Source organism: Triturus cristatus, chromosome 3_1, assembly GCF_964204655.1.
Source record: "Triturus cristatus chromosome 3_1, aTriCri1.1, whole genome shotgun sequence".
NCBI classification, from domain to species: Eukaryota; Metazoa; Chordata; class Amphibia; order Caudata; family Salamandridae; genus Triturus; species Triturus cristatus.
In genome coordinates this window covers 581,553,304-581,579,602 of record NC_140583.1, presented here as the reverse complement: position 1 = coordinate 581,579,602, position 26,299 = coordinate 581,553,304, and positions in this window count along the sequence as shown.

The window sequence follows — 26,299 nt, the reverse complement described above, 5'->3', positions numbered from 1 at the left end:
GCGAATGGTCTTGTTTGTATCACGTATGAAAGGTGTGTGAATGGCCTGTAAAGTGGTTGCTGCCTTGACGTGGCTTTACAGCTCACGAGCTGTGAGTCATTGGTTTGGTTTTTTGTGAATTTAATTACTGACCTAAAGGCACCCAGCACTTTGACCCTGGTCCCTGGGCGGCAGTGAAATTGACGGCGGCGGTCCCGCTTCGCGGGAGACCGCAGGAGGAGGAACGCGCACTAAGGACCTTGCACTTTGCACTTTCTCCAGAGGCCCTGACCTAAAGGCACCCAGCACTTTGACCCTGGTCCCTGGGCGGCAGTGAAATCGACGGCGGCGGTCCCGCTTCGCGGGAGACCGCAGGAGGAGGAACGCGCACTAAGGACCTTGCACTTTGCACTTTCTCCAGAGGCCCTGACCTAAAGGCACCCAGCACTTTGACCCTGGTCCCTGGGCGGCAGTGAAATTGACGGCGGCGGTCCCGCTTCGCGGGAGACCGCAGGAGGAGGAACGCGCACTAAGGACCTTGCACTTTGCACTTTCTCCAGAGGCCCTGACCTAAAGGCACCCAGCACTTTGACCCTGGTCCCTGGGCGGCAGCGAAATTGACGGCGGCGGTCCCGCCTCGCGGGACGCGCGCGGGCGCGCCCGTGCGAAGACCGGGCCAAGACGGGCCCGTCTTAGCCCGTCATAGCCAGGCATAGACCGGGCTGGGCCTATGACTTTGGTTTTTGGTGTTTTGGCCCTTCTACCTTTGAACATCCTTGTCTTACCAGCTAAGTGGTTATTATACTGCTTTTTATAGTTTATCTGAGTTACTACCCTGTGGTATTCCTCTTTCTTATTGTCTGTTTTATCATACTTTAGCCTTTTAGTCTTCCCTATTTAGATTTCACACAATGACTAAGAGAAAAGCTGTAAGTTCCCAGTCTAAGAAACAGACAAAAGCGGGGGAGGGACCCTGCGCCTCTATTTTAAATTATCTAACCGGCGCAATGGGAGCCTTGGAGGAGCAAATAGTGTCGGTTGAAGAAGCCATCTCTCGTGATGGCACGGTTGTTACAGTCTGCTCAGGGGACTTACCGGCGAACCATAGTAATCAATCGGTGGCTGACCATATTGTGACGAGTAATGGGTGTGTACAAGACATTCCAGATCATATATCCTTTTCTGAACAGGACGCTGAACTACAACCACCCTCTAAACGTTCAAAACACCCAATTACAAACGCACGTTTAGCGGTAGATTCAACCCCGAGGGCTAAAGTCAATCTACCTAAACCCGGTCCCAAAGGAACTAACAAGCCCCCTGCAAAAAAATCTAAAAAAGCATCGTGTGATTTGGAATTTACCTCGTCCCATAAACCACCCCAGGCTAGTTTATCAGCTATTCAAACCAAGTTAGAGGCACTGGATACCTTTATTAGGGATTCCCTCAGTAACATCTCCACTAGGCTTGGTGTAATTGAAGAGGTTATACTTAAATATCCCGAGCATGTTATTACTTCCGAAGTGCCGACATCCAACTCTATCGTACCTATAAACCGGCCAAATAAAGACAAAGCTGAGATCGCATTTAGATCTAACAACACACAGTCGAACAACAACAGACATCCTGGTGTGCGTTCACTCACATCGCAGGGTAGTACCTCAAATTGCTTACATCAAAGGCAAACCCTGCTAGACCACAACATTGGTAACGTCAGTAGACACAATATGGTACCAGCTGTAAGCCCTGTGCCTGCACAAACTGCCCCTTTCCTCGACCTACCGCCCCCCGCGACACCCTACACTGTGATTCTAATCAACGTACCAAAACTCAGAGTTGACCAGAACGAACCCTGGCAGGAGTTAAGAAATAAATCCTTGGCGTGGCTGGGTTCTAGGATCGGTGAAACAGGCAGATTGTTTGCGGAATTTAAAATGGTAAGAAGGGTGGGCTGGGTGGGAAGAGATTCTAAAAATTTGCAAGGTGATTGTGTGGTTTTGAGCTTTAAGACACCTCAATTTGTTCAATGGATCTTGGGCTCTATGGAATATCACTCACTGATCCCAGGCAACATTGGTGTGGTTCCCCTGGGTTTCTTTTATAAGCCCGGTGCCTCAGGAAAAAGAGCTCCAAACAAAGACTTTGGCCATTCATATCCTATACATACATATAACCGATTTGAGTCCTTGCCCCCTCTAGAAGATGTAGACTGACATAGTAGACTGGTCAAGCAAGGGGACATTTTGGACCAAACACCTGGGGCGGCGCCATCGCCTAGTACAGATGAAATCTGCATGCCACTTCTCGATAATAATGTACGGCAAAATGACATGGCTTGTATTATACCTCTCCGTCCGGACTTAGTGGGAAGTTCAAGCTTAGATTCTATAATTCCCAAAACTACCCTAGCACCTGACTTCACGACCATGGGTCCCCAAACTTGTATGTCCCAGTTGTCACCTATGGAAATTGTGGTTCATAACTGTGAGGGGGAGAATGCAAGAGTTAGTCCTAAAGGTCTTCAAATTGCTTACTGGAATGTAGCAGGACTGAAATCGAAATTGTCAAATGGTATCTGGCTGGACTTTATACGGAATTTCGATATTCTTTGCCTACAGGAAACTTGGCTAGTGGAAACTGTTCACCTGGCTGGTTTCAGAACCTTTTTTACACCAGCTCTTCCATCCTTTTCCGGTAGAGCAAAGGGTGGCCTTTGTGTTTATATTTCCAATGTATTGAACTTTGATAAATGTAACTTCTTTGATGGCCCCTATTACCAAATTATCGGCCTTACTTGTGATCGTCATTTGAAATTGATAGTAGTAAACTTTTATAATAATGTTCCTCAGCCACTATTTGTGAGCACTCTAAAAACCCTTTTAGAAAAGCTGGAGTGGATTCAGGATTCCCAGAACAAGGATGCAGTCCTTTTGTGGGGGGGAGACTTTAATTGCCCATTATGTGAACATACAGGTAAAGGGCTATGTGGCTTAACTCACGATTATAATGACGAAGATTGTCTGCCACATTTTGCACACACAATCCAAGGAGAGTTACTTAATGATGTTTTATCAACACTGGATTTGGGCTTTTGTAACATGTTAACTACCCCTCCAACTGCGTTCTCTCCAACATTTAATGGTCGTGGTGCCTCTTCCACAATAGATTTTATATTGTCACATAACAGGCACTCTTCTAGAGTTATGAATTTTTATACACATGACCTAGCCTTAAGTGACCATTTCCCACAAAGTACATGCATGATGATGAAGTCCCATCCATCTGGCAAGAGGGGCAGAGATCTCAACAATATTGATAACATCAAACTCACCAGACAGAATGGATACGTACTAAGTTGGGAACGAGTTAATCCTGAAGAATTTCTGGGTACATTAGTCAGAGATTGTTATAGTAACATTGTAAACTGTCTACAAGATCCAGGTGATTATAGAGCCATTTTGGAGAATTTCTTAATAATAGGAAAATGTATTAAAAAGGCTCTTTTTGTTGAATCTAATAAAAGTAAGGCTACAAAGTCTGGGTGGTTTGACCACATATGCACTAAAGCATATTCAAAGTTGAAGCAAGTGCTACATGCCAATCCCAAAAACCCAATCGATGTTTCTAATGCTAGGAGGGAATATAAAATCGCTTTGAAAAATAGGAAATTGGAAGTAAAAAAGATATTGTGGTCCACTCTTCAGGAAGCGGCCTTATCGAAAGACTCGGCGGCCTTCTGGAAAGCCGTCAATGCTCCATTCCTAATTAACCAGAACAGGGCCACCATTGAGATTGCAATACCTGAAAAAGAATGGATTAGTCATTATATGCAGCTTTATAGTTGTCCTATTGACACTGAAAACGCCCCAGGCCTAGTGGATTTTGAGAAGCCCCCGCCGGGTGCAGAATCCGCAACTCATCTGGTATTTGAGCCCCATGAGGTAAATGAGGCCATTTTGGCTTGCCAACGGGGCAAGGCACCAGGTCCGGATGGCATCCCTGCGGACCTTTTTAAATGTAATCCTGATTTATGGGGACCTCTTTTAACCTTACTTTTTAATGCTTCTAGTGCGTTAAGTCTTCCTCCTACCTGGTTAGTCTCCATTTTAGTTCCCATTTTTAAAAAAGGCGATAGAGCTAACCCGGCATGCTATCGTCCAATTTCCCTGTTAGACTCTTCGATGAAAATTGCTGGTCGAGTGGTTTTAAACAGATTACAAGAATGGGCTGAAGACACTGGGATTTTAAGTGACACTCAATATGGATTTCGCAAGGGTATGGGGACAGTGGATCAGAGCCTTAACTTAAATCTTTTAATTAATAAGTATACGACAGCGAAAAGGGGCAATTTATACTTAGCCTTCGTCGATTTATCTTCAGCATTCGACTGTGTCGTCCATGATAAGCTATGGGCAATCCTAGAAGACTTAGGTGTGGATATTCCCCTAATTTCTTTTCTCAAACAGCTCTACGCAGGGGCCAAGGCAAGGGTGAGGTACGGGACTGAGGGTCAATGTACTACTGATTTTAGGATAGGTAAGGGAGTGAGACAGGGTTGTGTTCTCGCTCCCTTCCTTTTTAATCTTTATATTAATGGTTTAGGTAAACACCTAGTACTTAATTGTATTGACCTTCCTCAAATAGATTCTAGACCCATTCCGGCTTTACTATATGCTGATGACGCCGTGTTAATGGCCCGTACTCCCCTTGCCCTACAACATGTTGTCACTGCTTTTGAGAATTTTATGACCAATTTGGGACTCACTATTAATGTTACCAAAACATTTGCTATGTCTTGCGGTACTAGACAGAGTAGAACCCCTAAGACCATGTTTGTATACGACAAACCTATAGAGTACACCAAATCATTTGCATACTTGGGCATTTTATTTGATAATAAATTGAGTTGGCATCAAGCTGTGAAAGCTAGGAGGATCCTGTTCGTTAGAACAGTGACTGCCCTACATAATTTTAGCAAAAAGTTGGGCAAAAGGCCCCCCTACGAATTGTTAAAAATATATAACGCAAAATGCGTCTCTGTTGCTACTTATGGAGCAGGTGTCTGGGGGGTCGTTGATGTCACTACCTTACAGACGGTGGAAAATACATTTTTAAGGTTTTTATTGGCGGTTCCAGAGTCCACCTCAACTTACTCATGCCACGTAGAATTAGGAATTGGTTATTTAGAAGACATTATCAAAACACAACCAATACTCGAGTGGCACAGGATTTGGACCTCGGATAATCTGGCTCTGAACCGCTCTATAATCCTTGACCTTTTAAAATTGGAAGGGGTTTTAAAGATTAGATGGCTAACATACGTCAAATCATTCTGTGGCAAATTAGATCATTGTGAGTTTTACGATAACCCCACAACCTTGGCCGGGATAGCGAGAAAAGATCTGAAAAAAAAATGTGTTTGGATTACCTAAATGATCGCAGATTGGCCATTGAACTGAAGAAAACATCAGTCCAGAGCCACCAGTTGATTTCTACTCATTTATCAATTCAACCATATATAAAACTAGTAGATGGTGACTTTAATAGGTTTCTGTTAGTTCGATTTCGCCTGGGAATTATTCACAGGCTATTAAGTTTCCCGGAACGGAACGACTGGTCCAAACAATTATGCAATTGTCCCTGCGACGATATCTCGACTCAATCGACGTTGCATGTTGTACTTCTGTGTAAATTCTATTCCATTCCTAGGAAAAGATGGATTTTGCCAGTCTTGAAATTGTTTGGCCTCAGGCACTGTCGACCTGCACTTATTGCTCTACAAATGTTAGATACTGTCTTTGCTGTTGCTTCAGTCAATGCTTTTTTAAAATGTATCTTCAAATCAAGGAACCAGTTGTTAATGTAGTCATATTTGTTTGTGTTTTTAACTTGAACTGTGATATCCATGCTTTTATGATTATTGATTTTAATCGAATAAAGCTGTATTTGATTTGATTTGATTTGACAGTGCATTTCATTTTTGTGAAATCTCTTGTTATTAAAATTTAATACACTGAACCATGACTCGCCCTCGTGCCAAATCCAACCAGTATGTGTGTGTGTTTGAGGAATAGATGGTTGTGCAGGAATCTTTGTCTTTAGTTTCTCTGCCAAGGTACACTTTCCATGCAAGAATGACCCACCAACTGTAGATATTGTCGAAAACCCATGGGAGTTCATGGTGATGTCTCTCTTGTGAATTCAAAAAAATTTTTTATCCCCAATGTCCTGCAAACCTCAAAATGTCTGCCACATTTTCTTTGCAATATTATTCCAAAATTCTCACGCTGTAGGAACAATAGTTAATCTGGTTTTGCAAGGGGGGTCACTTTGGTTTTTGGCCCGGTGCTCGGCGGCCATCTAGAGAAACCTACCAAACCCACGCATTTCTGAAAACTAGACACCCGGCGGCTTCCAGGGAGGTATGGCTTGCGTGGATCCCCCAACGTTTCCTTACCCAGAATCCCTTGCAAACCTCAATTTTTGCTGAAAAAATCACTTTTTTCACACATTTTGGGGTGGGAAAGTAGTGGCATCACCGGGCTCACACAAATTTACCACCACCCAGCGTTCCCCCAGGTCTCCCGGTAAAAATGGTGCCTCACTTGTGTGGGAGGCCCAAGTACCCGCGGCAGACAAGGGCCCAAAACGTAGTGAGGCGACATCAAAATGGCCTATCGCAAAACCACCTGGTTTTGCAAGGGGGGTCACTTTGGTTTTTGGCCCGGTGCTCGGCGGCCATCTAGAGAAACCTACCAAACCCACGCATTTCTAAAAACTAGACACCCGGTGGCTTCCAGGGAGGTATGGCTTGCGTGGATCCCCCAACGTTTCCTTACCCAGAATCCCCTGCAAACCTCAATTTTTGCTGAAAAAAGCACTTTTTTCACACATTTTGGGGTGGGAAAGTAGTGGCATCACCGGGCTCACACAAATTTACCACCACCCAGCGTTCCCCCAGGTCTCCCGGTAAAAATGGTGCCTCACTTGTGTGGGAGGCCCAAGTACCCGCGGCAGGCAAGGGCCCAAAACGTAGTGAGGCGACATCAAAATACCCTATCGCAAAACCCCCTGGTTTTGCAAGGGGGGTCACTTTGGTTTTTGGCCCGGTGCTCGGCGGCCATCTAGAGAAACCTACCAAACCCACGCATTTCTAAAAACTAGACACCCGGTGGCTTCCAGGGAGGTATGGCTTGCGTGGATCCCCCAACGTTTCCTTACCCAGAATCCCTTGCAAACCTCAATTTTTGCTGAAAAAATCACTTTTTTCACACATTTTGGGGTGGGAAAGTAGTGGCATCACCGGGCTCACACAAATTTACCACCACCCAGCGTTCCCCCAGGTCTCCCGGTAAAAATGGTGCCTCACTTGTGTGGGAGGCCCAAGTACCCGCGGCAGACAAGGGCCCAAAACGTAGTGAGGCGACATCAAAATGGCCTATCGCAAAACCACCTGGTTTTGCAAGGGGGGTCACTTTGGTTTTTGGCCCGGTGCTCGGCGGCCATCTAGAGAAACCTACCAAACCCACGCATTTCTAAAAACTAGACACCCGGTGGCTTCCAGGGAGGTATGGCTTGCGTGGATCCCCCAACGTTTCCTTACCCAGAATCCCCTGCAAACCTCAATTTTTGCTGAAAAAAGCACTTTTTTCACACATTTTGGGGTGGGAAAGTAGTGGCATCACCGGGCTCACACAAATTTACCACCACCCAGCGTTCCCCCAGGTCTCCCGGTAAAAATGGTGCCTCACTTGTGTGGGAGGCCCAAGTACCCGCGGCAGGCAAGGGCCCAAAACGTAGTGAGGCGACATCAAAATACCCTATCGCAAAACCCCCTGGTTTTGCAAGGGGGTCACTTTGGTTTTTGGCCCGGTGCTCGGCGGCCATCTAGGGAACCCTACCAAACCCATGCATTTCTGAAAACTAGACACCCGGCGGCTTCCAGGGAGGTATGGCTTGCGTGGATCCTGGGTAACAGACCATGATGGGAGGCAGTCAAGTGACCCCATCCTGGATTCCCCTGGCTGTCTAGTTTTCAAAAATGTATAGGTTTGCAATTTTTCCCTAGGTTCTGGCAGGGCTAGGGTTCAAAAACTACAGCTAGTCACTTTGCCAAAAAGGGGTCATTTTTCACTGCAAAATTGAGGTGTGACCACGTTGCGTTTTGCGCCGTTTCCTGTCGCGGGCACTAGGCCGACCCGCAAAAGTGAGGTACCATTTTTCTCGTAGGACTTTGGGGAACGCGGGGTGGTTGGAAATTTGTGGATCCACGCAGATTCCAGACCTTTCCATCCCAGAAATGTGGGGAAAATATGTTTTTTTTGTCATTTTTTTATGTTTGCAAGGGATTCTGGGTAACAGACCATGGTGAGAGGCAGTCAAGTCACCCCATCCTGGATTCCCCTGGGTGTCTAGTTTTCAAAAATGTATAGGTTTGCTAGGTTTCCCTAGGTGCCGGCAGGGCTAGGGTTCAAAACCTACAGCTAGACTCTTCGCAAAAAAATGTAAATTTTCAGTGTGAAAATGTGGTGTGTTCAGCTTAGGTTTTGAGCCACTTCCTGTCGTGGGCACTATGCCTACCCACACAAGTGAGGTACCATTTTTATCGGGAGACTTAGGGTAGTTCAGATTTGTAAAGCAACTGTTATTACCTATTGATTTTGGATGCATTTCTCCCTTCCAAATGAAAGACATTGTGTAAAAAAAAAAGTCATTTTGAAAAATGACCAATAATTGTCATGCAAGTATGAGTATTCCCAATTTCGAAAATGTGCAAATATGCACTGTTTCTAAACTCTGTAGTTTGTTCCCATTTCAGAAATACATAGGTGTCTTTCATACCGATTTTTCCATGTATACATTTTCCCACAATAATTGCTATAGACCCCGAACAAAAAAAAAAAACATTACAAAATGCTGCTCAGTTTTTTACTCTGGGTTCATTGGGCTCTTGATGAACCTACAAGTCCTATATATCCCCACAACCAGGAAGGTCCAGTGGATGTAACGGTACATTGCTTTCTAAGAGATGTGATAATTAGAAGAAGTTACAGGTGAAAACGTTGACTCAAAAGGCTGCTTTTTTCAACTAATTTTTAATTTTTCCTATATTTAACTGTTAGTTTCTATAAAGAAACCTTGATGGATCTACACAAATGACCCCTTTCTGAATTCAGAATTTTGTCTACTTTTCAAAAATGTATAGCTTTCCAGGGTCCATTATTGTTTTTGTACCCATTTCTACAATTAACTGGAAGGAGGTAGAAAGCACAAAAAATAGCAAAAAGAGGGTATGTCCCAGAAAAATGCCAAAACTGTGTAAAAAATGTTGGTTTTCTGACAAAATTCTGTCATTCACTAAAAGCTGGAGAAATGGTGATTTCAGCCCCACAAACCCTTTTTTGATACCATTTGCAGAGAAAAACCCAGAAGCTTTCATTTGCAGCCCGTTTTTCCCATTTTTCACAAAAAAACACAATTTTGCTGTATTTTGACTAATTTCTGGGAACCCTCTAGGAGAATCCACAAACCCTGGGTACCTTTAGAATCCCCATGATGTTGGAAGAAAAGGACGCAAATTTGGCGTGGATACCTAATGTGGTCAAAAGGTTACAGGGGCCTAAGCACGCACTACCCCAAATAGCCCAAAAAAGGCTTAGCACAGGAGGGGAAAAAAGCCTAGCAGCGAAGGGGTTAATGGAAATGCATGTCTACAATCCTTTATTGATATGGATTTGTATATATTGGTGGATGCACAGGAATGCCCATGCACCACCTGTGGAACGCCCCTTGACACAAGGCAGCACAAACCGAGCTCAAAATGTTTGTAAATCAGGGCCTCTTATTACAAATCCACACCTTTCAAACCAAGCAAACCCAAAGGGGTTGCATGCTACCCGATCAGTACCTTATCTTGGTTATGAAGCTTTTTGTATATGCAACTACATCGCAATACAATAGAATCCACTTTCGAGAGAACAGTCATAAAGAGAATAATTTTCAAAGCTACAGGACTCACGCACTGAATAGACTTTGCAGCACTATTGTTCGTCAATTGAATGATTACCTTGTTACTGGATAACACACGTTACATCTATTTTTATATCACTCGCCTTTTCATCTCATTCTGCAATAGAATACCCAAACCGCCATCCTTTCACAGACACTATTGCAATTTATCTTATATTTGTTCAGTGCTTTGGAAGAAAAAAACATACAAATGTACACACTTTGCACAAACGTGCTTACTTTGGCCTCAAATTCAACATGAATAAATTAAGGGTGAACCATGAGGCCTGCGCCAATTCCCACTAGCCACTTGAGGGCGCTGTAACACTACAGTCATATAGTCAACCTTCGAACGGCCATCGAGTGTTTTTGTCAGGCAATATTCCTAATGCTGGTCCTCCAGAAGTTACAATGTATTATATTCATGCATCACATAAACTCTCATGTCATTTGTTTACAGTTTATCTATCGGAGACAAGCGACCACCAAGGTCACAGAGGAGCTCTCTGGTAATATATTCATATAGTGATATTTGGAGACACTCGTTAGGGGCATCACACCGCATCCCCTGCAGTGCGAGGAGGTGGGGGTGAGCGGGGATGGGCGGGGTCGCGCTCAGCTCTACTGTAAATTATATGCAGTGGAATTGCAAACAAAAACAATTAGCAACCTTGATGCGTTTCCCCTCGTAGAAAGAATAAGAAACTGGAAACACGTTGGGCATGGAAGAGGAAAACACTATAGAGAGACAAGTGGGAAAGAAAGAACAGAGGAAAGAGACTGGGGTGAGAGCGCCAAAGAGCGCTGAAGAGGCGATAACGAGACAGGTGGGAAAGAGTGGGAAAGAGTTAAAGATAGTATTGGAAAAAGGAAGAGAAAAAGAGAGCAAGCTAGAGGCTGGAAATAGGCAGCTGAGAAAGGTGACAGAGCCAGGCGAGAGAGAAAGAACGACACAGTGAGCAAGATAAGGAAAGAGAGGGACAAACAAGAACGAAAGAGAGACGGGTGAGAGAGACAGCTGAGAAAGACAGTTGAGAGGTGACACAGACAGGTGAGAGAACGTAAGTGAGAGGAAGATTACCAGAGGGAGGAGCGAGTATTACTCGTATCGTTTGAGTATTAGGTCGAAATTTTGAAATTAAAAGTGAGGAATCCAAAATCTAAATGTAAAAAAACTCATTTAAAATGGTCAAATTAGGTAGTTAGATTTAAAGAGTGTATTACATTTCTACATTTTGGTTTCTCCCTTTCAGGGCTCAATTTGAAGAAAAAAAAGACAGAAATAGGTGCCAGGGCTTCCCTTGGGAGGTCACCGCAGCTTGCACCACACATTGCTGCTTCCATATTGCCAAAGATAGTAAAATCCAACTACTAACCATCACACACAAGTGCGTCAATTTGGACTATTCCAATCCCCCAAATTATGACTGCACGGTAGTTAATAGTCATTTTAATGTAAATTGAATTAATGATGAACTGTTATTCTGCTCATCTCTAAATTAGTCAGACAGTGCCACCTTGTGGCAGACTGTCGCAAGCGCCGGTGTTGACAACTAAGGCCAGTGCCAAACACCGGGAAACACCGGCTCAAATTAAGCACTGCAGTTACCCCGAAATTGCTACAAATGATCTAGTGGATCATGGCTTGCCACAACATACCCTCAGTGGAGTGGTGAGTGAAGGTAGACAGAAGGAGGTGAAAAACAAAGGCAATTCTTTGAGGTGGGAGATATGTACCGCGAAGGAAGTAGAAAAGAAATGGCAGGATGGGAGAATGAGGGAGATTTAAGGACAAGTTTGTCAAGGTAGAGGTGGCAAAGGCTCTCCCTTGGGGTGAAGCTGGATCCTTCATTTGTCTTACTCTCATAAGTGAATTCATCCTCTCTGCCATGCTCTCTGGTAGTGTGAAAGGCCTGCTCATTCTAGGCTGTTCCAAAAACAGGCCACGTACGGTCAACACTCTTCGTTTCCCTTGACTCCAGAATTCCATCTCATGTCACGCTGTCAGCAAAACAAACCGCAAATATCTCGCCCTTCTTAAATGCACACACATTCCACACGTCAGTGATAGGCAGCGTGCTGCCCTCAGGCATGCAGCCTAAAAGGTAACATAATGATGTTGACGTTTTTTACATGGCCTTTTTGCAGTCTCTAAATCTGCTCCATTGCAGGTGACAGCTGCATGGCACCACCTTCTCATGTGGCAAAACCCCACCCAGAACCAGCATTTCAACATAACCCTGAACACATCCCTGGACCTGTGTACCTCACTTCTATGACTGTCACAACTGTGGAAATATGGATTTTTCTGATCAGTTATGTCCCCTATCTTGGACCCCAACGGTTTCATGTATGAATCATAAGTACATGTATGTTCCCTCCAGTTCCAGTTATGAAGACGCAAACACATGTGCGTCCACCGTCAACACGTCCTCTTTTCGATCCGCCATGAATAGGCCGGAAATTCCATTCCTAAGTATGAAAGGCCACCGGCTTTATATGGTTCACTTATGCCATTTTACAGTCCAGGCAAGTAGGCCCTGATTCTGTCATCAAGCTTTTCTTTCCTTCTGCCTCTGAAAGCTCCAGTCTGAGCCTGCATCTGTGACCATGAACTTTGTCTCATTCCCTGCGCGGCTCACGGTGCCTGACATCAGCTTGTTGCCTGCCAAAAACTGTATTTCACCTTCGAAATTATCTGCTCCGCTCCCTGCCCAATGCATTCCTGTCTAGTAGTTTAAGTAAACATTCTTCCAGCTACCGAGCAAAGGCCCGGCTTCTCTGTCTTTATGCAAGTAATTCATAGCCCTATTATTATGGAAGACTTCTGCCCTCGCATCTAGTGTAGACACTTAGACGCTTGTACACGCACTAACAGTCAGTATAGTCAGTATAGAATAAGATTCTACTCTAAGAGACCTCTCTTTTAGATAACATAGTTCTTTAAACATAGGATGTTAGATATGATTTGGGATTAGGTTGACTTGACCCTCCAGACATCTGTCGCCGCATGTAGAGTTAAATGTCAAATCCCCTTCACCCCCTAGTCGCACGTCAATCATACGTCATGCTGCTGCGCGCGCATTTCTGCCAAGTATTTCTGCTGACATTGCAAAATTCTTTCATGGAACCACCCTATTATGACATCATACCTGATGACGTTCTTTAGTTACACCCGGTTACGCCCACTTTTGCTACGCATGTATGTTTTATCTTTACTATCAATTGTTACGCCTCCTGCATTTGCTTCACTGTAATGCCTATTGTATAAAAGTGATTACTTATCAATAAAGTATGTACTTCACTTCCTGAACCTCCGTGGTGATGGAACCTGGAGTCCACGATTTCGAATCGTCCATTGGAATAAAGCCCATTCCGAACCTCTAATATCACGGATTTTGCCTCTTATTTTACTGAGCTATTTTTATTATTTTTCTGTATCAAATTAAGTCCCGGTAATTAAATTATTTACCACATGAATGGCGCCCGAACAGGGACACTTTCTCATCTCACGCGCCGGCGGTGCGTTGCAGGCCCGGTCTCCTGCCACAACTGGACGGACAACAACGCGTACCAGCAGGATTTCCTGTATCTCCCTCCGGTCAAGCGGGGGTGACTGAGGCTGCGATCAACACCCAGACGAGGCGGTGAGAAGTGCGAAGTATCCCGACCAGAGCCTAGCTGAGAGAGCAAGATCCGAGGTATACAGAGGCCCACCAAGTTCCGAAGTTCCGAGGTTTCCGATGTTCCGAAGTTTCCGAAGTTTTCGAGTCGAGTCCAGTCCAGTTCAGTTCAGTTCCGTTCCGAGGCCTTCCGTTCCGAGCTACCCGGTGAGTACCATTACTGGGGAGGCGTTCTGGCGTGCACATAAGTTGTGCCGGTCCAGACGGGTTTGGGTACACAAATCCGGTCTGCACTGTTTTAGCAGTGTATCTGTACTGTTTAGCAGTATATCTAGTATATCAAGTATATAAATTCAGAATAATTCAGTTAATGCCGAGGATTATGTTTTGTGATTAAGTTTTCTTAGATCGTCATCATCATTGTTGCTCATTTAAAACGTTAAATGTTAAATGTGTTAATACGTCCTGCATATTGTGGTATGAATGACTGTTCATTATTGTGTTTATTGTATTAAGTTTGTTCAAGACCAAGTATCAGATCAGTTCTCAATATGCCGCTCTTTTCGAAACTAAGACAGATCACAACTAGAAAAGGGGTACTCGAAGAAGCTGTTCCCATTCCTCCTAGGGACACTCCAGGGTACTTCATGTATCATAAACATGGCCTAGACGCCATATTATTTCTTGATCTATGGGTAGACTACACTAAGGAATTACCAGAAAGTCAGAGGTGGCCCGCAGCTGGGACCTGGGAGGCAGATTGCATCGTGAAAGTAGAGGAAGAATTATGGAAAAGGAAAGCCAGACAGTCACAGAAAGACGCCATTGAATTATGGCGTAAAGAATCGTATAGACGTACAGAAAAAGCACGTAGACAGGAAGAGAGGAGTAAGGAAAATTCAAATAAAGTCCGAGAAAATCTATTAATTGAAGAAGGTACACGAGTGAAATCAGAACAAGTAGACAGACAAAGAAATGCCCTTATGAATGGTATGTATCCCCTTCTGGCCGAGGGATTACCTAAGGCTACTCCGGAGATACCAAAAGACTTGCCACCCCCATTGTTCCCAATAAAAATGCATCCTAAGGGGCATCCTAGAACAGCAGAAGATGTTTTTCTTTCCTCATATTTAGATGACGCAGCTCCCGAGTATGCTAACCCCGCCCCACATAGACCGTCTGCCGGGGAAGTTCAACGCCAAGATCCTGTATCTGTATCCTTACAGCATCAAATCCTGACACAAGTTCCGGCAAGCACATCTGTTTCCACATCTGTTCCTACAGCTGCTTCTACAGCTGTGTCCACACCTATAGTTGCTGTATCGCGTTCAACGAATCCTTTCACGCCCGATACCCCAGACGGGGCTACCGAAGGTGCTACCAACATTTTTTCTACGCCACCCAGAATAAATAAACTTACTTTTCAAGAATCAGCACATCCACGTACCCCCAAACTCATAAATTCCCGCACGCTTAAGGAACTTCTTGTAGATTGTAGATATGACCCTGTGCCCGGAAAAGAGGACGAAATGATCCTGGCATCATTACGTATCAGACGAGCTGCGGTGTATTTAGGAAAGCTACCAGGAATGACTATGCATCTAGACAATATATATCATTGTGTCCAAACAGGGCGAGATTCTGAATGTATTAACAGAGCTATGGAATACCAGAAAGTGGAGATACAGGGGGAACTGTTACGTTTCCTCATAAATTGTGTAATCAGAAATCAAGACCGACCGGGGGTAGATCCGGAAATGATGCAAACCCTTACCAGATGGAGCCAGAATATATCAGAAGGGAGACATGATAGGCAAAAATGTATAATAGCCATGTGCCGAAAGATCCGTAAAGAAATAGAACGCCTACACGAAGAGAGATTAGCGGTAGACGAGTTTGAACAAAATGAGGAGGAGGAAGGATCAGGACTGCCCACAGGACAGTCAGAAACCATAGCCTATGTAGGTAGAGGAAGATCTTGTAATAGTACTAGATGTTGCACTGACCCGATACGTCCGATATGTCCAGATAATAACAGGAATTTCCAAACACCTATAATAAATATAAGGTCCCCCGAGCATTCGTTCCAAGCCGCTGACAAATTACTCCGAGAACGAAGGGGTTATCATTTACTCGATTCTATGGATGAACAAGAATTAGCCAGGTCAGCCGTTCATTGGGTTGACAGTCCCGGAAAATATGGTGATGATACAGTAGCACACACATTTTTGAACCTCACCCCAGATGAACAGCGTTTAGCTGGGATTTATATGATTCAACAACTTCTTATACTTTATAAAAGCCAACATTCCGATCCTGGTCCTTTACCTGATATATTGACTGAATTACTCACGAATAGATGGAGAGGTTCAGGTACTAAGTTAATTAGAGAAATACTAGAATCAAGAAAGCAGTACATTCTTTTTGTATGCCCAGAACATGTCTCACTGCCCATCAAGGAAAGAACGACGTATTACATGGACAGACAGAATCCCTTACGAGAAGTACACCCAATAAAGGGCGAGGACAATCAGTTTAAACGTGTATATGTATATACGCCCATATCGAAAATAGAATTGTTAGAAATGAAGAAAGTGGTACCCAGTCATGACAAAGACCCAGCGGGTTTCCACCGAGAAATTAAAGACATGTTACTCATGGGAGAGTATACCTATCCCGACATTATGACAATATTAAAGGTATTAATGCCTGCTGGCATTTATGAAAAACTCAAGGAAAAAGAGTGGGAGGTGGGAGACCAAAAGATAGAATGGACAGCATTAGAAGCAGAAGAAAAGGCCCGAACTGCAGGAGCAGGGCTTGGGGATAAAACTAAAGCACTACCAGGTTTACTAGTACAGGTACTGCCACGTTTATTAACCACGAAAAAGGAAGACTGGGGTGCAATCTCAGCCTGTAAACAAAAGCAAGATGAAGACACTAGTGATTTCTATGCCCGATTCGAAAAATGTTTTGGTATAAATAGTGGTATAAAAGCAAGTAGCGAGTCATACCCACATCTGTTTGTGACAAAATTAGTTGAAAATTCCTTGCCCCAGGTGAAGAATAGAGTATTAAAATTCGAGAGTACCTGGCAAGGTAATACCCCATCACAAATGTTACAAATGTTACAGTACCATTACAATAGAATTAGAGAGGAACAAGAACATGAGCAGAGACGCATGAAAGACACAAAAATGAAAATGCTAGTCTCCCAGACAGTTCCAGCTGAAGGTCATAAAAAGGGTACGACACAGTCCGGTGATTCAGCAGGACCTGTAAAAGGGACATGCAACTATTGTAAACAACCAGGTCATTACATACACGATTGCCCAGTCTTGAAGCGTAATATCGCCACAGGTAAAACACAAGAAAGACCACGGCCACCTAGACAGGATCAGAATGAACAAGGAGCACCGCAGCATGCCCAGTCCATGCCAGCTCCACAACAGTCTATACAGTTTGTGCCAGCTGCACCAGCGCTGCCTGTTGCTGCCACACAAACCACGACACGACAGCTGTACCAGACCGCACAGTATGACTATCCTGATTATCAACGATACGCATGAACCAGCCTAGAGAGGGAAGTTGACTTACCCCTTATCGAGGTCCCTGTAGACCAAGAAGGACCTTATGTACATAGTGAACTATTAGGCCAAGATAGAACATTTTTACTTGATACAGGGGCAAGCCGAACAACTATAAAACGTAGTGAAGTTCCAGGGGCACCCCTCTCAGGCTCACAGAATATTTCCCTTGGTTTTTCAGGAAAACCTATTGTTAATGAAGTATCACAGCCTCTTCCACTTACGATAGGACCCTTGACCCGAACTACAGATTTATTGCTTACTAAATCATGTCCAGAAAACTTGTTAGGTATAAAAACACTGAAAGCTCTAGGAGCTATAATATGTTGTTCTCCGGAAGGAGTAAGATTGTTTTTACGTGATTTCAAAGGTCACTATGTGTCTCGAGACATGGATCCCCGACTGCAGACTTTACCTACACATTTATGGGCACAAGGCCCCACTGATGTGGGTTGCATGAATATTACACCATATCGAGTTACACTAAAGGCAGGAGTGGTACTACCACGAATGCGACAATACAAGTTACCACCAGATGCTGTAGTGGCTTTACTGCAAATTATTGACGAGCTCATTGTCCAAGGAGTGGTTGTGGAAACAGACTCCAATGTATGTAATTCCCCGATAATTCCGATTCTTAAACGAACAGATCCAAAGGCCCCGCCAGTATATCGATTGGTTATTGATCTGCGCGAATTGAACAAATGCATTGTGCCACAATTCCCTGTGGTCCCAGATATCTCGTCATTGCTGACAGCTATTGATTCCGAAGCAACATTCTTTACTGTAATTGATCTTAAGAATGCCTTTTTCAGCGTCCCAATAGATCCGGAAAGCCAATACTTGTTCGGATTTAGTTTAAATGGACGTAGCTTTAAATTCACACGCGCACCTCAAGGATTTACAGAAAGCCCCAGCATCTATAGCCAAGCACTGAAAAGAGAACTCGACAGTATCCACATGTCAGTCAACACTGCCCTGCTTCAATATGTCGATGATCTGCTGATCACCGCTAGAAACGAACCTGAATGTGAGAAAGCATCACTGACGGTATTACAATTTTTGGCCGAAAAGGGGCACAAGGTGTCCCCTTCTAAGCTGCAATTCTGTGTCCAGCGAGTTGTTTACCTTGGTCACTCGCTGTCCAAGGAGGGAAGGCAGCTTACACCAGATCGCATCCAGCTAATTGCAAATATGCCAATACCCAAGACACAAAAGGAGGTGCGGGCTTTCATAGGCCTCACTTCATATTGTAGGCAGTGGATCCCTCAGTATGCATTTCTAGCAAAACCACTCATTCAATTGACAACACAGGAGGCAGCCACATCGACTGTTCTCCCTTGGACTCAGGAACATGCACAAGCTTTTGAAGGCCTAAAGAAAGCCTTATGCCAAGCACCTGTTTTAGCAACACCATGTTACAATAAACAGTTTACACTTTTTGTTACAGAACGCGAAGGTACTGCCTTGTCTGTACTCGCACAGGAACAAGCAGGATCACACAAACCATGTGCTTATTTTTCTAGTACATTAGATCCCGTAGCTCAGGCTTTGCCTGCATGTCTAAAATCAGTGGCAGCAACAGCTTTAGCAATCAGACAAAGCGATGCCATAGTATTAGGACATCCATTGACAGTACAAGTACCACATGCAGTAGAGGTTCTCTTGAACCGCACACAAACACAACACTTGACTATAGCACGACTCACTGGTTACGAATTAACATTGTTTCAGCCACATATAGAAATCAGACGTTGTAGTACATTGAATCCTGCCACACTGTTACCTGTAAATGGAACAGACCCACTTGCACATGATTGTATTGAAGTTATCACTATCACGACGAAACCCAGGCAAGATTTGACAGACGTTCCATTGTCAGACCCAGACCTGACGTTGTATGTAGATGGTTCATGTATGAGAACAGGTACAGGAGAGTTAGTGGCCGCTTATGCAGTCACAACAGACGCTGAAATCATTGAAACAAATTGTATAAATACCTTGTCCGCTCAAGCAGCAGAGCTCATCGCTCTGACACAAGCCTGTATTCAAGCCACAAATAAAAAAGTCAACATATACACTGATTCACGTTATGCATTCGGAGTTGTACATGACTTCGGCGTGCTGTGGCGAGAGAGAGGTTATTTAACTTCTCACGGTGCCCACATTCAGCACGGACCCCTCATTCATGCCTTATTAGATGCAATACATCTACCCACTGCAATATCAATTATGAAATGTAAAGCTCATACGAAAGTTACTGATATCATTTCTCAAGGCAATGATCTGGCTGACAGAACAGCTAAACAGACTGCTCAAACTCAAACATCCGACATGACAAAGACAATAGTCCCGACACCAACACATTGCATGATGGTTAAGGATCCCGCTCTTGACGTAATTGACATACAGACACATGCTACTCCAGATGAAATAAAGAAATGGACTGAGTTAGGAGGGATCCAAACGGATCAAGGATGGATGACGAAGGAAAAATCTGTGTGGTTCCTTCCTGATTCAATGGTCCAAGTCGTTATTAACACTGTACATAGTCCAGCACATCTAGGAGAAAAAGCTATGCTAGACAGCATCCAACACATTTGGTTCAACAAACATTTACGAGCAGCAGCTAAACAAAAAGTCCGTACCTGTATGATCTGTTGTCAGTTTAACCCAGGAAAAAGCATTCCCGTAGAACAGGGTGGATTTCAGCCTCCTGATCACCCTTTTGAAGTCCTCCAGATGGATTATATCCAGATGGAACGATGTCGAGGATTCAAATATGTTCTCGTAGTTGTCTGTGCTCTTTCCCGTTGGACAGAGGCATACCCGGTTTCAGATTACACTGCCCCGACTACTGCCAAACAGTTAGTTCGAGAATTCTTCCCACGGTACGGTTTACCACGTGTTGTCTACTCAGATAACGGCCAGCCGTTTTCCTCCGAACTAATGAAACACGTTTCACTCTTGTTAGGCTATCAGTGGAGATTCCACTGTGTCCGACACCCCGAGGCAGCAGGTCTCGTGGAACGACATAATCAAACTCTGAAAATTAGATTGTCTAAAATATGTAGAGAGAAAGGTGTCGACTGGGTAGTAGCCTTACCCGTTGCACTCTTTTACATGAGAATGGTAGCGCACTCTCGAACAGGGCTATCTCCTTATGAAGTGGTCTTTGGTAGACCACCAAATATGTGGGGGACGCCTATACCACGCAAAATAACTGATATTGACTGTAATATGCTGACAGATTACTTGGCTTCCTTGATGTCTGCACTACAATCTTGTCGTTCACAGGTAGCTGCAGCTTTTCCCGACAACACTGAGGTGAAACCCCATGACGTAATTCCAGGAGATTTGGTCTTAGTGAGGAACTTTGATCGGAAGTCTCAGCTGGATCCTAGGTGGAGGTCGCCTCAGCTCGTATTGCTAACGACGAGGACAGCCGTAAAGATCGAAGGTCGAAAAGGCTGGATACATTCAAGTCATATCAAGAAATTTCATGGACTACCATCAGATGTAAACGACACACCTTGCGTGTCTTCTCCGAGTGACTCTAAACTTCCTTTGGTTGAATTGAATAGTCGTGAACTATATAAACTAAAACTCAGGTCTAACCAGTCAGGCAATTTGATTGTTTAAGTCCTCTCCAAGGTGAAGCGGTCGAATTTGTCTCTGACATGTATCCCTTAGACCTGTACAGAGAAAGAAACAAAAGGATAAAGCTGAAACGACATGCGTACTGTAAATCACTGCGTAGTCATTGCACAGTGACGTTATTAATTCTGTTTTTCCTAAGTCTTTTAATAATTACTGCAAGTATATTGTTGCACATATGTTATCCTATTTTTAGACATGTTTATAATGTTACTGCTGAACATTCTTTTAGTGAATTACCTCCGCATGAATTGTCATATAGATTTGCGCTGCGCAATAACACTTTTATTAGTATGTTACATCATTCCCATCAGGTTAGCAATGCTACAAATTGTTGGATATGTGGCCGACTCCCTCCCTATCAGAATTATAAAGGAATTCTACCTCTCTTTCCATACCCGTTCACACACAACGGCTCCTGTGGAGCATGGTTTAGTTTAATTAATTCCCAAGATTCGAACTCCGCAGTTTATCAAGACAACGGGGTATGGGGAAATCTGAACTTAGTTTTACTTAAAGTCTGCCACCCCAACAAGGAGGGACTTCCCAAAAGAACAGGAACTGATCTAGAAAATGAAGTATATGGATTAGGTAATTTTACGCTTAATCTCTTGATCTTGAATGTCGAATCCGAAGCTACTCCAATTTTGCCCGCCATGTCAGTATTTCCAGTAAAAGGTGAATTATGTGTAAGAAAGAATAGTTCCATACATATGGGCCATAGTAGATGCACCACTGTAATAGAATTTAGTGATCAAGGCAAGTCGACATCTAGAGCTTCCCGCCATTCCTATTTTATATATGGTCAGACGGCATATATACGTCTGCCTCTAGATTGGGATGGTACCTGCTACATCGGATTCCTTTTGCCACCTGTTTTTCTAGCTCCTCCTGATTATCACAGAAATACTCATTTAGTACACAATAGAGAAAGGAGAGATCTCCCAATAGTCGATTACACTGAAACAGCATGGGAAAAATACACAGATTTCAATAAAGGTCTCTTTCCCTATATAGGTACCGTTACTAATAGTAAGCTGATACGTAGATTAACTAGAACCCTTGAAGCAGTAGTGAACGAAACTATTTCCGCCTTAGGCAATTTAACAGAAGAGCAGTCTGCTATGCGGATTGTTGTGCTTCAAAATCGTCTTGTCCTTGACGTCATCCTGGCCGATAGGGGCGGAGCTTGTAGGGTCATCGGATCAAGTTGTTGCATTTTCATACCAGAAAATTCGCCATCTGTATATAAAGCCATAACTCGCCTTCATAAGATTGTAAGCCAGATACACCAGAGTCCAGGCACCTGGACTTGGTCCGGTTGGTTTTGGAGTGTATTATCTACCTTTGGATGGAAGGTCCTATCCTTCCTAGGTATTGGCTTTCTCATACTATTCAGTTGCTGTCTATGTCTACAATGTGGACCAGCGATCTGTGGTCTGTGTGCCACATCGTGTATTCCACCACCAAGATTTCATTCATCCCAGAAGAAAAAAGAAGAACAAATGATGCTATATGAACAGATCAACGGATTGATGAAGATTGATATCTCTTAACGGGCAAGTAGGGGACAAGGAGGGAATGTGGAAATATGGATTTTTCTGATCAGTTATGTCCCCTATCTTGGACCCCAACGGTTTCATGTATGAATCATAAGTACATGTATGTTCCCTCCAGTTCCAGTTATGAAGACGCAAACACATGTGCGTCCACCGTCAACACGTCCTCTTTTCGATCCGCCATGAATAGGCCGGATATTCCATTCCTAAGTATGAAAGGCCACCGGCTTTATATGGTTCACTTATGCCATTTTACAGTCCAGGCAAGTAGGCCCTGATTCTGTCATCAAGCTTTTCTTTCCTTCTGCCTCTGAAAGCTCCAGTCTGAGCCTGCATCTGTGACCATGAACTTTGTCTCATTCCCTGCGCGGCTCACGGTGCCTGACATCAGCTTGTTGCCTGCCAAAAACTGTATTTCACCTTCGAAATTATCTGCTCCGCTCCCTGCCCAATGCATTCCTGTCTAGTAGTTTAAGTAAACATTCTTCCAGCTACCGAGCAAAGGCCCGGCTTCTCTGTCTTTATGCAAGTAATTCATAGCCCTATTATTATGGAAGACTTCTGCCCTCGCATCTAGTGTAGACACTTAGACGCTTGTACACGCACTAACAGTCAGTATAGTCAGTATAGAATAAGATTCTACTCTAAGAGACCTCTCTTTTAGATAACATAGTTCTTTAAACATAGGATGTTAGATATGATTTGGGATTAGGTTGACTTGACCCTCCAGACATCTGTCGCCGCATGTAGAGTTAAATGTCAAATCCCCTTCACCCCCTAGTCGCACGTCAATCATACGTCATGCTGCTGCGCGCGCATTTCTGCCAAGTATTTCTGCTGACATTGCAAAATTCTTTCATGGAACCACCCTATTATGACATCATACCTGATGACGTTCTTTAGTTACACCCGGTTACGCCCACTTTTGCTACGCATGTATGTTTTATCTTTACTATCAATTGTTACGCCTCCTGCATTTGCTTCACTGTAATGCCTATTGTATAAAAGTGATTACTTATCAATAAAGTATGTACTTCACTTCCTGAACCTCCGTGGTGATGGAACCTGGAGTCCACGATTTCGAATCGTCCATTGGAATAAAGCCCATTCCGAACCTCTAATATCACGGATTTTGCCTCTTATTTTACTGAGCTATTTTTATTATTTTTCTGTATCAAATTAAGTCCCGGTAATTAAATTATTTACCACACCCCTCAGCAATGTTCAATCTATGTTGTTTTAGCGTGCCGCTGCCTTAAATGTGTTGCGTATGCATATCCCAAGACGATGACCCCACCACATAGTAACATTATCAGTATATTGGCCTCATCTGTGTACATACATCCTCACCATGTAATTGCCACATTTGTAGGCCCTGAGTCATAAGCCCCACTGCTTTCTCTCAAACTCTCCTCTGCTGTTGCACTGTCTGCCTTGCTATGTCGACTTCCTTCTGACACCAGACAAATGGCAGAGCGTTGTGAGTCAACATCCACTTCACTCTGTAAAAGTCTAATGCATTTCTCCTTCCTCACATGTGTGAGGAACCTGTGAATCATTGACATACAATGATCCCTTGTTCAGAATGTGTTACAGACAAGAGTAATTGGCAAAGTAACTGATCTGATGATGAGTCTTCTGTGCGCAATGTATGCAATAGACTTTTGAAGCATGATAGATATGAGTATGTATTTGTATGTCTCATTTCCATAGGAATTTCATTTTTGCACCTACCACTATTTCATGTCATGGGAAAGGTTTTCTAACACTTCCCCCTTGTCCGAAAAGCTGTCACCCAAGACACAATTATGTGGATATTCATTCATAGTATAACACTGACTTGTTTCCGCACCTACATACTGTTTCTCTTGTGATATTTCCATACTCTATATGTGTCTCCTTGCACAGCTGCATTGACCCAATGTGCCTTGATAACCACACTAGGGACTACCTATTGGCCGACACCGCAGGATTTCCGTGATACACAATCTATCTAGGCAGAACTCACCTCCACCGGCCCCTCGCCATGGAGTTACCCTCGTCTCCTTAGTTCACCATTCCACCAGCTTCAACTCCTGTCTTCTCATGAAAATTTCATGGGGAGGAAAGAATGTTAGAAAAATCTCCACCCTATAACCTCCCAGATGTTGTCTTTTAAGCAGTGCCAAGTAGAAACATAAAATGATAATAAGTTAGATTTATGATCATTTTATGCTTCGTGTCCTGCTGCTTTGCAGGCGAGCAGGGCTCCTCTGCTCTCGGAGCAGGAGAGGCGTGGTTTGCCCACTCCTAAGTGCACAATGACTGTTTGGTTGGCCCTTTCGGGCAGCCCAAACCAGTCAATCAGACTCTCCCCATTCTCCTTGCAGGCTGCATTACAGCCTGCATGGAGAACATGCCCACCCCTCTAGCCCCTAGTTGAGCACCATGCCACGGCACTCAGATGACTCACAACGCTGCAATGCAGCGTTATGATTGGCTCAGTGGAGGGAGCCTGGCTGTCTGCTTCCTGTTCCTGAAGTTGGATACAGGAGAGCAGGAGCAGAGACGCAGGACCCGGCCTCAAGGTAAGCTTATTATTTTTTTATTTCACCTGCGTGACCCTCCGTGATAATACCCCAGTGCGACACCCCCACGACATCCCCCCCATGGCTGCCCCATGCGCCTGCCTCCCCACTCGCGAGCCATGCTGGCCACCACTGGTTGACTCTCAATGTGGAGGACAAAAATGTGGTCCTATGAGATGGCTGTGGGAGCGTTAGCTTTGGCACGAACTGCCCTCTAAGAGGATGCATTTTTAAACAATAAGCCGCTGCACAGTGTGAGATTCCTGAAATGTGTTGGGGGGATGCATGCAAAGAATCCCCATCCACTTGTGAAACACTAACACCCACTAGCAGGGGAGACTGATGGAGAGACTGACTGGAGTCTTCGATAAAGAAATCATAAGGCTCCAGAAAATCTCTGTGGTACACAAGGAATGTCTCCAGGAGTGAGGGAAGAGCATGCAAAGAGGCAACAAGCTCATGCAGGCCATCACTCACAGGCCCTCTCTTAAACTGCATGGCTGGGTAAGGACCCTCAGAGACAACTGATGGGCAGGAACCACCGGTAGGTCCCACCACCCCCCTGGCGCCATCCTTCAGTGTGCAACCTGATATTGTACTCAATGTTGAGTAGCTGGGGAAGCACCGACCCTCCTGTATACATGGACAGCAACCACCACACATATGAACACTTCCAAATGCCTCTCTCTTCCTCATCTTCACACATCACACCTCTACATTTGTCTCCAACTATCCTACCATTATAAATGTTAGTTGGAATCTTCCCTCCACTTGCCCAAGTCAGAAATATCTTTTGCACCTCCATTTCTGCTGTTTGCCATCGTATGTGCACCTTTGCCAATGATTGGAATATCTTACTACTGTAATTGACGATGTGACACAGTCTTAGTCAGTACCCCAGGTCATGAAACATGAAACAAACAACTTATTAAATAATTATATTACTCCAACGGCGCATCCTGGCGCTTCACCAGACACAAAACCATCCATGCAAGCACCCCAGCTTGATATGGTAGGGGAAAGGAGGGGAAGAAGATAGAAACTAAAGGGATGGAATCAAAAAAGCTCCTAAGGTCGGATGGTTAACCAAGTTTTAAGGCCTTTTCTAAAAGCAGCCTAATTTTCTGCTAGCCTCAGCATCATCACACATCTATCAACAGCCATGCTTAACCAAAACCAAAAAAACCCACATACAATTAGATTAACAAAACAATAATGTTTGTATAATTAAATTAAAAAGTGTAACATCAAGGGTGTTGTAGTTTAGGAATATATGAGAGGGATTTGTGAAAACCTATGCAAGAGAAAGGAACTGCCTA